Source organism: Chironomus tepperi, unplaced genomic scaffold, assembly GCF_022539635.2.
Source record: "Chironomus tepperi strain 1889 unplaced genomic scaffold, CSIRO-AGI_Ctep_v1 contig_449, whole genome shotgun sequence".
NCBI lineage: Eukaryota > Metazoa > Arthropoda > Insecta > Diptera > Chironomidae > Chironomus > Chironomus tepperi.
The window spans coordinates 770,326-785,760 of NW_027226571.1; the positions used below are offsets into that span (position 1 = coordinate 770,326).

The 15,435-nt window shown below is 35.7% G+C and overlaps 1 protein-coding gene across 1 annotated transcript in view; it reads left to right on the plus strand.

Annotated features, from left to right (window-relative positions):
- Positions 1-2,015: 2,015 nt before the first annotated feature.
- The window catches only part of LOC139098605 (uncharacterized), a 34,344-nt gene continuing 20,924 nt past the window's right edge, over positions 2,016-15,435 (plus strand). The window contains exon 1 of the mRNA XM_070650839.1: positions 2,016-2,033. The gene's annotated coding sequence lies outside the window, so the exon portion shown is untranslated. The remainder of the gene's footprint in view (positions 2,034-15,435) is intronic.

Sequence of the window (15,435 nt, forward strand, 5' to 3'; positions counted from 1 at the left end):
GTTGCGTGCAAAATGTCTCATGATGATGTTACTTTAGTTAAGAATAGCACAAAGAAGGTTTGAATGACTTCAGTTGAAGGCATGGCTTGACGTTGTTTTAAGTATCTTCATCATCTGTTCTAAAACTCGAATTTTTTATACTTCCGTCCTTTTCATCTAAATCCTTCCAAAAGTCGAACATCAAAGTTTATTCAGTCATATAGGTCAGCAAAGCTCAAAAGCAGTAGAGCAACAGAAATAGAGCAGTTCTTAGTATGCATACCATGTTTATGGTGTCCCATATTATAAACTCAGATTTAGTTCTAGGAAATGCCTTGTTAGATTCAGGCATATTTCTTCTGATTTAGCCATACAAATGACTAACCATAACCTAGTTTTAATAGAGACACGCATTCAAAGTGCATGTTAAAAATTCAAAACAAACATTCTAACCCAGGCGACACATTAGTGGTATGAGGCAGTCATGTGGTGGTGTCATGTTGTTGTCATGTTGTTGTCATTTGGTAGCGTTATGTGGTTGCAATGTAGTAGTGTCATGTGGTAGAGTCATGTGGTTGTCTTGTGGTTTTACTGTGGCAGTGTTATGTAGTAGTGTTATGTGGTTGCCATCTGATTGTCATGTAGTAGTTTCAAGGAGCTGCCATGTGGTAGTTTTATGTGGTTGCCATATAGGACTATCATGTGGTTACACTGTGGCAGTGTCATCTAGTTGCACTATGGTATTGTCGTGTTGTAGTTGTTGGTGATTGACATGTGGAATTGTCATTTGGTTCTCATGGTGTAGTGTGATGTCGTAGTGTCATGTGGTTGCCATTTAGTAGTGTCATGTGATTGCAATGTGATAGTAACATGTTGTGGTGTCATGTAGTTGCACTGTGATAGTGTCGTGTGGCTGCCATGTGGTAGTGTCATTTAGTTGCCACAAGACTGCCACATATCAGCCATCTTTTAAAAGTGCATCTCCACGTTCATAACACAACTGTAATATGACTGCCACATCACACTACTCACAACATGACACTGCGATGTTCCACACGGATAAATTCCTTTTCAAGTACCATCTTAAAGAGTCATTGTCAAAATACACACAAAAAATGTTCAATCTCGATACAAAAATAGCACTTGTTGATTCACAGAAACTTGAATAAGAGTCCAATTCGAATTCTACTATTGATTACTGATTCCTACAATATAATGCAGCATAATAATTATTAAGAAATTGTAGCACATAACAATTTTCATAAGAAATAACATCTTCAAATGCTAGGCAATCTCATATTAATAGCAGGAAGTTGATTACATTTATGAATGAAAATGAAAAGCTTTTTCCCGATGAAAAAATAATGAGTAAAATTCTCAATAATCATGCGCAATTTAGAAAAGAGATTGAAATCATCAAAAAAAGCTCATTTTGCTCATGGATGAAAGATCAGTTTTGAGAGTCAATTAGTAAAAAAAATGCTTTTACCATCAACAGTAAGCGATTTGAGTTCAACGTGATTGGATGTGACTGAAATATTAAGGAACATAAAATTTTGAAGACAATTGAAAAAAATAAGAATTTCACACACGACGTGACAGAGCGAAAATTGAATTTCCAAAATTGATACACACATTTGTGGAGTTTCGTGATGAGAAAATAGTGTAAATATTTAAAACTTGCTTAATCATTTTATTCTGGATATTTAATGTGATGAAAAATGGAATTTTATCGACTATGAAAATAAAAATTTCTTGTTTATTTAATAAAGGCAAAAGAATTTTTGGCGTTTGATAAATTGGTGCTTTTTTTGCTAACAAATTATAAACTGTGAAAATTAGTCTTTGTGAATATCATGTCATGTTCATCTCACTGATTTAAGATTGAATAATTGAGGCATATATGACGTGAATGTGTCAGCAACAGTGTGAAAATAATGTGATGTGTTGAGATGAAGTCTATCAAATTTTAGAATATTTTTTAAACTTGACAATATTGTGTAACAAAAAGTTTAGCATGTAGGAGAAATAAGAATGTCATAAAAGTTTTTAAGGTGAGTTTGAGTTTTGCAAACAAGAAAAAAAACTTTTTGTTCTTTGAGATAAGCAGCTCGACGTTTTGTTTTTGGGAAAATGAACTTAATTCGGTAAAAGAACAAGACATAATCCGCTCGGGTTGAATCTAGACAATGTTAAAACTTAAAAAAGGACTGAATTATTGAAAAAAGTCAATGAGGATCGAAAGTTTGTCAAGTTTTGGAATTTTAATACAAAGATTAGTGGCCATTAGCAAGCAACCAAACTGTATTCATCCGGAAATTTTTTGCTTAATGGCTTTTCGGATGACTTAATTTGAATTGAAACCTTCCAAGCAAATTTGTCGCAGACTGAAAAGATTCTTTAATTCTTGATTTTAAAAAATCAAGACATAAGAACAAAAGTTCAGTAAATTTCTAACTTTTCAAGTATAAAATGGAATGCTTTTGACGTGTCTGTTCTTGATATTTGCAGACATCGATTACGATTTTTGGTCAAGGTTGAGATTTTTTGTTTTTCTTTTCAAATTCTGATAATTTTCTTTTGTTTTATTAAAAGGAAATTTAAAGAAATTTAAAAAATGTGAGTTTAAGTCTAAACATGCTTTTAGCTATTCTGAAAACTTATCAAAATCCTTGAGTAGCAACATAATTGAATTCAAAATAATTCAATGTTTAATATTTGAAATTTTAAATTTTAAAAATTGAACAAAATTCTTGCAAAATTCATAAAAATTGATTAAAAAACAAAATTTAACGGCTTGGGCAGAAAAATAAATAAATTCATGACAAAATGTTTAAAAAAAGGATTAATTAGCGATTCTTTTTTTGCTTCTAAACTTGATTATATCGTAATTTGTTGATACACAAAATTATACGATAATTGTCAATTCAAATGAAATTGATCTGATTGTTTAATTTGTAAATACATTTAGAGTGTTTTTTTTTCGAAATTACATACAATTTGCACGCAATTGTAATGGATAAATGGTGATGGTTAACAAAAAAGTTTTAAAAATATTTGTGAGGTTTGAATTTCAAATTTCAGATTATTTAATTAACAGTAATTTTAGATAAAATTTTAAAATTTAGTTTTTAATAAGGTGCTTAAAGATTTTTACTCTGGATTTTGAAACTTAAATTTTAAAATCTAACTTTAAAAATTTTCCTTGAAAAATGTAAAACTTAAAAATTAGAAATTTAAATTCGAATTTAAAATTTGAAATTTAAATATAAAGATTTATGTTTAAATTTTTTAGAATTTTAGATTTCTTTTAAAATTATAGGCATATAAATTTTAAATTTTTTCTTAAACTTATTTTTATTTTTCTTTTAAATTTAAGTTTTAATTTTAAATTTATCAATTTTTTAAAAAAGTAAACTTAATTTTTTTAAACTTAAGTTTAAAATTTGGAAACTTTTTTAGGATTTCAATTTTATCAAATTCATTTCTTTTTAAATTTCAGATTCAATTTGATTTTTTTTTTTATTTTGAGTTTTTTTAAACTTTAAATTTTTTCAATTTGAAAATTTATCTTATTTTTTAAATTTTCAATTTTTAAGTTTTCTAAATTTTCTTTATATTTGATTTTCTAATTAAATTTATATGAAAAATTTTATATTGAGCAATAATGTTTTTAAACAAATTCTCATCCATATTTTAGTTTCAAAATCTTAAATTCATTTAAAAATCTTTAATTTTGTTTATTAATTTTATGCCTTAACAACTTTAAGAGACTTAACCAGAGGCCATTTAATACTCAAATTCAGATTCTATTTATTACACATTGATGAAATTGTTGTGATAGACATCAAAATGTTTGATAACTTTTTGTTGTCTTTTAAAGACTATAAATTCCCATCTCTGCACACTACATGCTCCAGAATGTATCAATACAAAATTTGCATTATACAATGTACCCAACCATAATTTGTTTATCGCGAATCACAAAATCCGAATTGATGCGTCTAGAACAGCAAAAAAAGCACTCAAAAATTCTACTAGACTTTCCTGGAATTGAACTTGGGTTGATAGAATCGATTGACCGATACTACGCGACTGCTGTTGCTTAAATTGTAAAATTGAGTTTTAAAAGCAATATCAATTAAATTTACAAATTTTTCATCAGCATGGTTTCCAAAATAATGCAATTGGAAAATCCATCACTAATTTAATGCCTTAAATCCAGCCTAATTTTAAATATTGTTTACTTACGTTTATTTAATCTAATGACAGTACATGCAATTAGGATAAAGTAATTCCACTAATAAGAAACAAAAGATAAGCTTTTTGTGATGAGAAACAGCAATGAAAAGAAAAAAACAAAATACATTAAGGAATTTGTATATCATAAAAGTCTTCCTTATCCATGACAACAATGAAACAACATTTTTGCTTATGCGGGCTCACGTTGAAAAAAAGAAACTTTTTTTTTAAGAGATTTCCTTCATTAATTCTTTGGTTCTATTTTTTTTTTTGATGGACTTTCGCTATGTAGCACACAGTCCGTATCATTTAATTTCAACGGAACATGTTGATTATGATGGTTTGGAAGCACATTTTGAGGAAGCACAAAAGGTCTTCTTTATCATGAATAATTTAAAAACTCCTTCAATCATTCTTAGATAGTCTTTATTCAAATTGCATGTTATCAGAGGAAATTCATTAAATAAATGAACTTAATTATTCTCCGTAAAGCGTATCTTTTACATTATAAGTCAGTGGTGCGCAACCTTTTGTTTTTTGAGGCACACCTTAACCGTAAGCATCGACAGAAACCGCACACGGCATACGGTTCATGGCATTTTTATATAATTTTGACGACACACAAATGTGCTGTGACACACAAATGTGCCGTGGCATATACGATGCCCACAACTGGTATTCCGTATCCTTTACATCATAAGTCAGTAATGATCAACAAGTATGCTGTGGCACACAATTGTGCACGACAAATATTGTTAGACATGTCATGAACCGTATGCCTTCTACGGTTTTGATCTAGGATTATCACCAAGGTGAGTCGCGAAACAGAGTTGCAAAATAGTCACCTGTTACAGGCAAAAACCTTACAAATTCTTGCCAATGCGCAAAATAATCTTACAAAACCATCCCTGTGTCAGGTACCCCGTATGCAACTCTGTCACAAAAAATAAAAGGTTGCACACAACTGTCATAAGACATCAGGTCGTTTCCTTACATTTTCCAGAAATTCTTTTTTTAAACTCATAAAATTTAATAAAAGCCTGTTTTTAAGTTTTGATGAAATGAAATTTTTTATTATTGTGGGAATTAATCATCTGTTGCTTTTACGCTTTTAAAAACTTTAGCGATGACGAAAATTGACTAAGGAAAAGACCAATGTCAATAAGAAATGTATGGATGATTAATTTCTTATGAAATATCAATTGTCTGACAATTGATCATGCATTAACTATAACGACAGTTGCTGTTGATATTTGAACTTTTACGTCAGAGGGGGCACGCAACTCGAATGACAAATGACACAAAAGTGACAAACTAAATCACCTGAATTCAGAGTTGGCAGGACTCCAATGTAGAGGTGCCTCAAAAAGAAAATAGTGGCTCCATTGAGTACGGAGTTGGGAGTCCGGACTTCCAAAGTCCTTCCAACTCTGCCTGAATAACTCGCTCTTGTTACAGCACATGATGCTTCTTTGAATGAACCGAATAATCCAGCTTAAAATCGTTTCATTATTGCTATTCAGGATTTTTTTTAATAAACGTTACATGAATGCACACAAGGCATACTTTTTTTGATTAAAAAATGTTAAAAGCTCTTGAGATAGCGAGGAACTTAAACGCATTTTTGGTTAGTAACAGATATAAATTTTAAAGGGTAGAATGGGGTGTTTTGGGGGTCATTGTTCATTTTGCTAGGGGTTTTCTGGCTACGTCCCTGTTCATCGATCAGCAAATCCTACGTCTCTAGTGGTCATGTAACTGGTTACAGCAGTAGTGAGCAACATTTAATTTTATCTCTGCATATCTTGGTGTTAAGCCTCGACCAATACAGTATATGACATACGATACATGTCATTTCTATCAATTTCTATCAGCCAAAAATTGATTGGCTTTACACAGGTTGCTCACCACTAAGTTAGTGACTAGATATTTACTAAATCATCAATTACAAGCTACTTTTCAATGTCAAATATCTGAGAAAAATTGAATTGTTAGAATATTTCTCATTAAAGTAGCCTAAGTAGTCTACACTGTATATTCTGTGTCGATTCGGGGCCTTAACCACCCAGTCAGTCACCAGGCCGATCAATGTAAAATTGTAAACATCATTTTTTTCTAAAAATCCCCAAAAAAATATTAATTTTTATTTTTTGCCCAAACAAAAAAAACCTCAAATGCATACATCTGTATATTTATTCGACCAAAACTGTTTATATTTGAATTCTTCGAAAAAATTTCTATTTACACCCCTTCAAGCATGATTTGATATCTGCAATTTATTTGACATGAAAATATGATTTTTGTGGCTGAAAAAATAAATTAAAAAAATTGAATTTTTGCATAAAAATATCGAATTTAAATATTTTTAGACAGTTGACGAACAAATTGGATTAAAGTAAATGCATCTACAAAGTTGTGAGATCATAATTCTATTTGGAATGTAACCTCAAATTGGAAGCTATTATAACCGCAAAACCTAAGCATTTTAACTGACATATACATCTACATTTACGTAAAATAAGATTCTAGTTTGTTCCTGAATCATCAAAATTGTAGCAAATTTAAGAATTTAAGGTTTGAGGATTTATGTTGTTGTTATGCAGAGGCAGATGTAGAAGTCTAATTAGACGTTGTATGGAGTCGAGTCGACTCAAACTTTGTATGGAGTCAAGTCGACTGTTCCATACAAGCAGGGACGATAAACTCTGGGGCCGTTCACTTATTACGTTCGCTTTTTAGGGCGGAGGTGGTGTCTACGATTTTGTAACAGCCTAAACCAAAATTTTTTTTTTGCATGGTCATTTTGTAAAGAGGGAGGAGAGGGGGTCTAGAAATTCGTTTTTTGGCGTAACGTAATAAGTGAACGGCCCCTCTGGTAAATTGAAGATTTCTGTCCAAAAAAGGAGCTTTTGGCCCCTCGATATAAGGGCGTAGCCAGAAATGTGTCCCCAATGGCCTCCTGTCCCCCTACCCCACTTATCTACGCTCCTGCCTCAATCAATCCCCATCCTTCCGTCCCCGCTTCTCTTCGATCCAAGATTCAAGTCTCCTTATCATCCCTACCTTCCTTGCAATTCAAGTCGTCGTCAAGCTCTATACAAGCTTTCAATATCAAACAATTTCCCATTGACCTTCAATTTCATAGTTCATAGATTTATAACAAATCATTTCATGTGTTCATATGTTCCTATTATTAAGGTATGAAAGGGACACAATCGAAATGTATTTGAATTTAAACATGAGAATATTATTAAGTGATGTGAAGTGTGATTTTTTTTTATTCTGTATAAAGTATGCCTACATAAAGAGTCATAATTTTAATGGCGTGCTGTTATGAATTTAATATGAGGCAAGAGTTTACATCCAAAACTTAAATACATCCCACAACTTAAAAAGAAAGAAAATTCTCTTGACGTCAACAGAGGTACGAGGTACGATATTTGTCATAAAATTCCAACATTATTAGAGAAACAATGGATAAGCAAATGAAATATTTTTGCGTATTTATTTAAAAAAAAGGAGCTATTTTAACGCAAATATGTAAATTAATTATAATGTAATGTTCTGTAATGTTGAATATCCCGAAAAGCACAAGCCGGTTTCTTAGTTACTTACTTTGCTAGCTGTACAGATGAATTGTAATTCATGGCCTCCTTCAGATGTCGCTTGAAATGAATCCTATCGCTGGCTACTGCTTAGCTGCAAAATAGCGGCAATGGTCAAGTGATTAGGGCGTCGGACTACCGTTCTAACGACCCGGGTTCAATCCTAGGGAAAATCTAGTTGAATACGTATGCTTTTTCGCTGTTTTAGCTGTTTCGACATCATGCCGGCGTACCTCTGACTTGGAGCTGGATTTTTATATCCGGCAACATGCCAGACGCCAGCCAGAGTGAAACCAATGACACTGGAGAGCCGGAACCTGAAACCAGGTTAAAGAAGGGCTGGCCAGAGTGATATCGGATCCTTCGGAAAGCCGGAACCCGAAATCAGACAAGAGAAATGCTGGTCAGAGTGATATCGGATCCTGCATCTGGCCAGTTTAGCCAAGTCAGAACGACATCGGACCCGTTTGATAGCCATATCCGACCTCTGCCTCTTTGGAGAGCCTAATCCGACACTACGCCAGAGTGGCATCGTCCTCTACGGAGAGCCAAAATCTGGAAGTAGACTGGTTTCACCAAGACAAAGTTACACCGACCAGAATGACACCGGTCTCTTTGAAGAGGTTTTATCCCTGACCAACGTCACTCTGGCATGATGTCAACTTTTGGATAGATTAACCGGCTTGTGCTACTCGGATATATATAATTAATTGACGAAATTGACGAAATTTTCGTAGAATCCTATTAATATGTAATTCAAATCAAAATATCAAAGCACCAAACGTCGAGTAAAAGTTATTATAGGAATTTATTGATTAAAAATTCATCTCCTAGCTATGAATATACTGAAAATACTTAAATCCCCACGATTTTCATTAGAATATATTCTGATTGTTCAACGAGTACAATACAAGTTAAATCTGTACAATTTATGCACAATGCATTTGTTCAGCATTATGAAGATTGAAAGAAAATCGTGGAAAACAGTGCCACAATTTTCAATTTAAGCCACAAACTAGATTTTTCCACAAAAACTCAACAATATTAATGCTTTCAGTCTAAACATTCCCAAAGTTTACAATTCAATTGAATTCAAAACAAAAATTTATAATTTTTAAACATTAAAGCTTCCCCGTCATACAATAAATCATACAATTGGTCTTCAAAAGGTGGAGAACGCGTAATATATGCTGCTTTAGCCGCACTTAGCTTAACTCCACCATGCACCAACCTCACCTTCTCGCGGTGAAGACCGTTAATCCAAGCCACATAGTGGGGCGGAATCAAACGAGGCTCTGGGTAATACAGGGTGCGTTGGCCTAGCAAGCCGCCACCCTTAACAACATGCTAAGAAACCTAAAGGAAGAACCGGGCTGGATCAACCAACGACGACCAAGGCTAAACGACAACGGACCAACGATTTTAAACTTAGCAGCTGGAACGTGAGAACGCTCTCAGGACCGGGAGCGTTATCAGCTTTAGTTCTAGAACTGCGACATTACAAGTGCAATATAACAGCCATACAAGAGACCAAATGGGTCGGCCAACAAGTTTTCGAGTGCCAACGATTCACAATTTTCTCTAGTGGAGGAACGAAATGCAGCTTTGGTACTGGCTTCATTGTGGACACGAAATGGGCCAAGCAAGTTATGGACTGGAAGGCTGTCAACGAGAGAATATGCATACTTAGAGTCAGGGGCAAGTTCTTCAACTACAGCATCATCAATGTGCACGCACCACACAATGAAAGACCTGATGATGAGAAGGACGCATTTTATCGTCAATTGTACAAAGCATATGACAGCTGCTCGCGAAATGACATCAAAATCGTCATCGGCGACTTAAATGCTCAGATTGGAAAGGAGAAAATCTTCAATCCAACGATTGGAGGTTTTAGTCTACACAATGTATCGAACGAGAATGGAGTGAGGCTAATAAACTTTGCAGCATCGTTAAACATGGTTGTGAGTTCGACATTCTTTGAGCACAAGAACATTCATAAAGCGACGTGGCTGTCTCCTGGAGGCAAAAGTAGCTCGCAGATTGACCACCTATTAGTTGATAGGAGGCATGCATCGGATGTAATGGACGTACGCAGTTATAGGTGCCTGGAATCAGACATCGATCATCATTTCTCGGACCACCTATTGCTTGGAGCTAGAATTAGAGCTCGCATCAGTAACATCTGTAAGGAAAGAGGCGTAAGATGTAAGCGATTTGATGTTGCAAAGCTCAGCAATAAGGATTGCAAGGTGGCGTTCAACAAGATTCTAAAGGAACGATTGACCACGCAAAATCAGGGCGAGATTGATTGGGAGCATTGCCGTGAAGCAATTAAATCAAGCGCAGAAAATTGTCTTGGTATACAGCAAATCAAAAGGAACACCTGGTTTGATGATGAATGTGAGCAAGCTGTTCAGCGAGTTATCGATGCCAGAAAAGGGAGAGTGACGAGAGCCAAGTCAGAAGAAATAAGGAAGCTTCAGAAAGAGAAGAAAAGACTGCTTCAAAGGAAGAAAAGAGCGTATGATTTAAAAATCATAAGCGATGTACAAGAAGCGCATAGCTCAAATGAGTCCAGGAAATTCTATAAAGCCATAAACGAAGCGAAAAAGGCATTTCACGCAAGAGTTTCGGTATGTAGAAGGAAGGATGGCAGTTTAGTATGTGACAAGGATGGAGTCCTGGAACGATGGAAGGAGCATTTCAATGAGCTTCTCAATGATGGAGTGGAGGACACTGCTGTACAGTCAAGGCACCCGTATGATATTGATGATGGGAAGGAGTTCGAGCCTCCGTCACTGGATGAGGTAGCAGCGGCAATCAGTGGCCTCAAAAATAATAAGGCACCCGGTATTGACAACCTGCCAGCAGAGCTGTTCAAAACCGGATGTGATGAGCTTATTGATACACTTCATCACCTGATTGTTAAAGTTTGGACAGAGGAGAGGATGCCGGATGAATGGATGACCGGTGTGATATTCCCGATACATAAGAAGGGATGTAAGATGACGTGTTCCAACTACAGAGGGATCTGCCTCCTCCCATCAGCGTACAAGGTGCTCTCGAAAGTGCTAGCAATGCGACTTGAGCCCCTTGCGGAAGCGTTCTTAAGCGAGTATCAGGCTGGCTTCCGACGACAGAGATCGACCTCGGACCAACTATTTGGCATCAGACAGATTGTTCAGAAGAGCTACGAGATGAAGGTGGAAACGCATCATCTCTTCATTGATTTCCGAGCGGCCTACGATTCAATTGACCGAGAGGGACTGTGGCACATCATGGCAGAGTTCAACTTTCCGCATAAGTTGATAAGGTTGCTTAAAGCGACACTTGCAAAAGTATCGTGTGGCGTGAAGGTCCAAGGCTCAATTTCAAGCTTGTTTGAGTGTAGGACCGGACTGAGACAAGGTGATGAGTTGTCCACTAAGCTGTTTAATATCGCTCTTGAAGGTGTCTTTCGAAGAGCTGGCCTGGAACTAAAGGGAACGATATTTACAAAGTCAACGCAGCTACTTGGGTTCGCGGACGATGTGGACATTGTTGGAAGGAATATCAGGTCTGTTACCGACGCCTTTTCCAAAATGGAAAAAGAAGCCAACAAAATCGGCCTCCACGTTAACGTCGATAAGACAAAGTTCTTGATGGTGTCTGCTTCGGAAAGAACAAGGAAGCTAGTCGGCTCACATCTTGTCATTGGAGATAAGAGTTTCGAGGTAGTCAATGAGTTTGTCTACCTGGGAGCTATTATCACCAACAACTTCGACACGACTATGGAAATTAAGCGAAGGATTTTGGCAGCCCAGCGTGCTTATTTTGCAGTCAGACACCTACTAACGTCCAAGAGAATCTCGAGACTCGCAAAGGTAACCATGTACAAGACGTTAATCCGCCCAATTGCTCTGTATGGCTCGGAATCATGGAACATGACTGTTGCGGATGAAAATGCTGTGGGTGTCTTCGAGAGAAAAATTCTTAGAACCATCTTTGGCCCTAAGAAAGAAGGTGACCTGTTCAAGTGCAGGAGTAATGCAGAACTTTATCAGCTCTTTAGGGATGCTGATATTGTAAAGCGAATAAAAGTGAACAGGTTGCGTTGGGCTGGGCATGTTATTAGGCGACCTGAGGAAAGCCCATTAATTAAGGTCTTCAAAGCTGACTTTCTGGACGGTAAAAGAGCCCGTGGACGCCCAAAGAACTCTTGGAAGGAAGCTGTCGATAGAGATAGCAATGCACTTGGTATCAGTAACTGGCAAGTGGTCGCCAGCGATAGAGCCAGCTTCAGGCGACTCCTGTGGGAGGTCATGGATCACAACTGATCTGTACGACCAGCGAAGTAAGTAAGTAAGTATACAATTTATTGGCAGACACAACCATATCTTCCACTAAACAACTTTACAACCTGAATATGATTTACGCTTCGATTTTATCATGAAAAAAGTTGTTCTTGACAAAGAAAATTATGAATAAATGTTAATAATGAGCTTATAATATTGTTAAAAATACACCTGATATTTGAGGCTTGTTCCTCATCTAAATATGAATATAAATAACTCGGCGTGCAGAGCTTAAGTTAAAGAAAATAAAATTAAATAAAAAAGATTTAATCGGATCAAGGAAAATTACAATAACAAATGGATTCAATTAGAACAGAAAAGCTGAATTTTAAGTCATTTTAGCATTTTTTTTTGTCAAGCTTTAAGTCATTTAAAAGCCATTTTAGTTTTTGGAACTGTTTTCTGCATCGAATACTCAGATAACTATCATTTTGGCTAAGCAAGAAGCTATAGTCAGTTGAAAACTTTGCTTTAGGCCAGTGGTGAGCAAAATGTTTGTCGCGACAAATTAGTATGCCACTGAAAAATTTGGAAAAGTCATGAAATACATGCCATGTGCGAATTAAGCCTAACCTTTAAGGTGTGCTACTGCAATAAACTCACCTCTGCTTAGACCAGTTATGGGCAACCTGTGCACTGCCATAAATTTTTGAACTATGAACCATATACCGTGTGCTATTTCAGTCGTGACTTACCAACAAGATGTACCATTGAACAGCAATATTTATTATGCTTTAGACGATTGTTGAAAGCATAAATCCGAGACAATCATCCCAAAAAGTTCATCAAATATGCCACACAATTCTAGCATTTGATGATTTGTCAGTTTTAATACCTAATATCACAGTCAAGAAATACAAAAAAGAAATGATTTAATCCGAAAAAATCGGCTTTGTCTGGTTTTGACTTTCATGTGGTGAGTTCTATTGGTCATCATCTTGCTCATACGCTGCCTGTGAATATTGTATCCCTGTCAATCACAATTTCCCAGATTTTTTGCTTCGGTTTCTCTTCTTCAAAAAAGTTCTCAAATTATTTTATAAACAGAAAAAATCGTAGGTAAATTTCGAAAAAAAATTACTAGGATACGTACATTAAATGTATTATATCTTGATGTTAGCGAGAAAAAAGTATAAATAGATACAAAATTTAAGCATCAAAATGTTGAAACCAAGTGAAAAGTGCAAGAGTTTTTGAATTTTTTTAAGAAGCCCGAAAAGCACATGGCGATTAGTTATTTACTTTGGTGATCGAACAGATCAAACGTGATTCATGGCATTCCTCAGATGTCGCATGAAATGGGCTCTATCGCTGGCTACCGTATGCGAATTTCCGATACCAAATGTATTACTACAAACTACTTAGCGCAGAACAGGTATGAAAGAATGTCAGCTCAACGTGCAGACCGATAATTTGTACAATTTAGGTGATAGAGACAGCAACTCTAGTGACAGGGTCAGATGGAAAGGATTTTGAAGTAAGCTAAGTTCCACATAAAAGCATGGTTACAGTAAGTAAGCAAGTAAATACAATACTGACGTTGTCAACTGTTTCCTTTCATAAAGTTGGTTAAACGATCCTTAATCTGGTACCAAGTCAACATGGCTTTGACAATTTCATACTTCCTTTGCCTTGGGCGCACGTTGGTCCATTGCCGCGAAGAGAGTGCTTCTAATGCCGGTTCTAACCTTCTAAATTTTCTGCCAATTCGGAATGTTAAAGACTTTAGTGTCCTTTTCTACTTATCCCATCCAATCCAGAATTTCTTTGGTCATCCTCGAAGCTCTGGCACGGTACTGGTTCAGCTGCGTTTAAACCGAATTCCTCGGCACTATCGAGTACCAAAATTGAATCAATTTCTCAATAATTTACAAAATTTTCCATTGCAGCCATATTTTTTATATCATATTCACCTCGCCAACTTCCGTAAAAACTGAATTCTGACCAAACAAATTCTTAATTCCATTTATTTTTTCATGAATTTTTAACCAAATCAAAATCTCAAAAGTCCACTTTGAAGCTTAAAAATAAATTTATTAGATTGATGATTTAAATTTGATTAAATCCATGACAAAAAGTTCAAAACCTTTAAAAGAAGCACTTTAATCATCACGTTTAAATCAATCGAATACAAAAGGCTTATGGTGAGATGATAACAGCTGTCATGCGCAATCTTTGTTTGCGATTGAATATTTCAAGCAAAGTACTCATGAATTGTCTGTGAAAAAATAAAAGCTTTTAACATCAGCAGTTGATATTGTAAAGTAGTCTAGATCGGATGTAAGATAAATATCATTGAAAATATTTATTTTAGACTAGTGGTAGAGATAAAGGATATGAAAAGTATGTAAAAATTGTGAGATTTTGATAAAAATGTGAATTGAATAATTGAGTAAATATATAAACTAGTATCGACGAGGTCACTCGTGACCGACGGAAGTGCATTTTCCGTGTATAGAATCAAAACATTAGAATAAGCTTAAACCTGAGGAGAAGTTAGGTCTCCAGACAGACGGACGGTCAGACGGACGGTCAGACGGACAAACAGACGGACGGACAGACAGACGGACGAACTGACAGACGGACGAACAGACAGACGGACGAACAGACAGACGGACGAACAGACAGACGGACGAACAGACAGACGGACGAACAGACAGACGGACGAACAGACAGACGGACGAACAGACAGACGGACGAACAGACAGACGGACGAACAGACAGACGGACGAACAGACAGACGGACGAACAGACAGACGGACGAACAGACAGACGGACGAACAGACAGACGGACGAACAGACAGACGGACGAACAGACAGACGGACGAACAGACAGACGGACGAACAGACAGACGGACGGAAAGACGGACAGGCGGACGGACATACGGACGGATAGACGGACAGGCGGATGGACGAACGTACAAAGTGCACACAATAGCTTCTTTTCCTATTAGAAAAATGCTCTAAAAAAAGACATTGAATTCAATATTAGAATTAGTGATGTAAATATTTAAATTATTGATTTCATCACTTGAAGATAAAATTTTATAAAATTTAAAACATTTTTTAAATATTCAAATGAGACAGACTTGCAATAGCTGAGTTGTTTACTGAGTAGATGCAAAGCAAATGTTTAGCATTTTTATCATGAGTTTATTAATACAATTCTTAATGTCAAGAATCATTGGGGAATTTAAAGCTCATGAAAAATTATTAAGCTAATAAAATAAATTTTCTAAAAATGATCAAGGGCCGCTGCGGGAAGGGGAGGG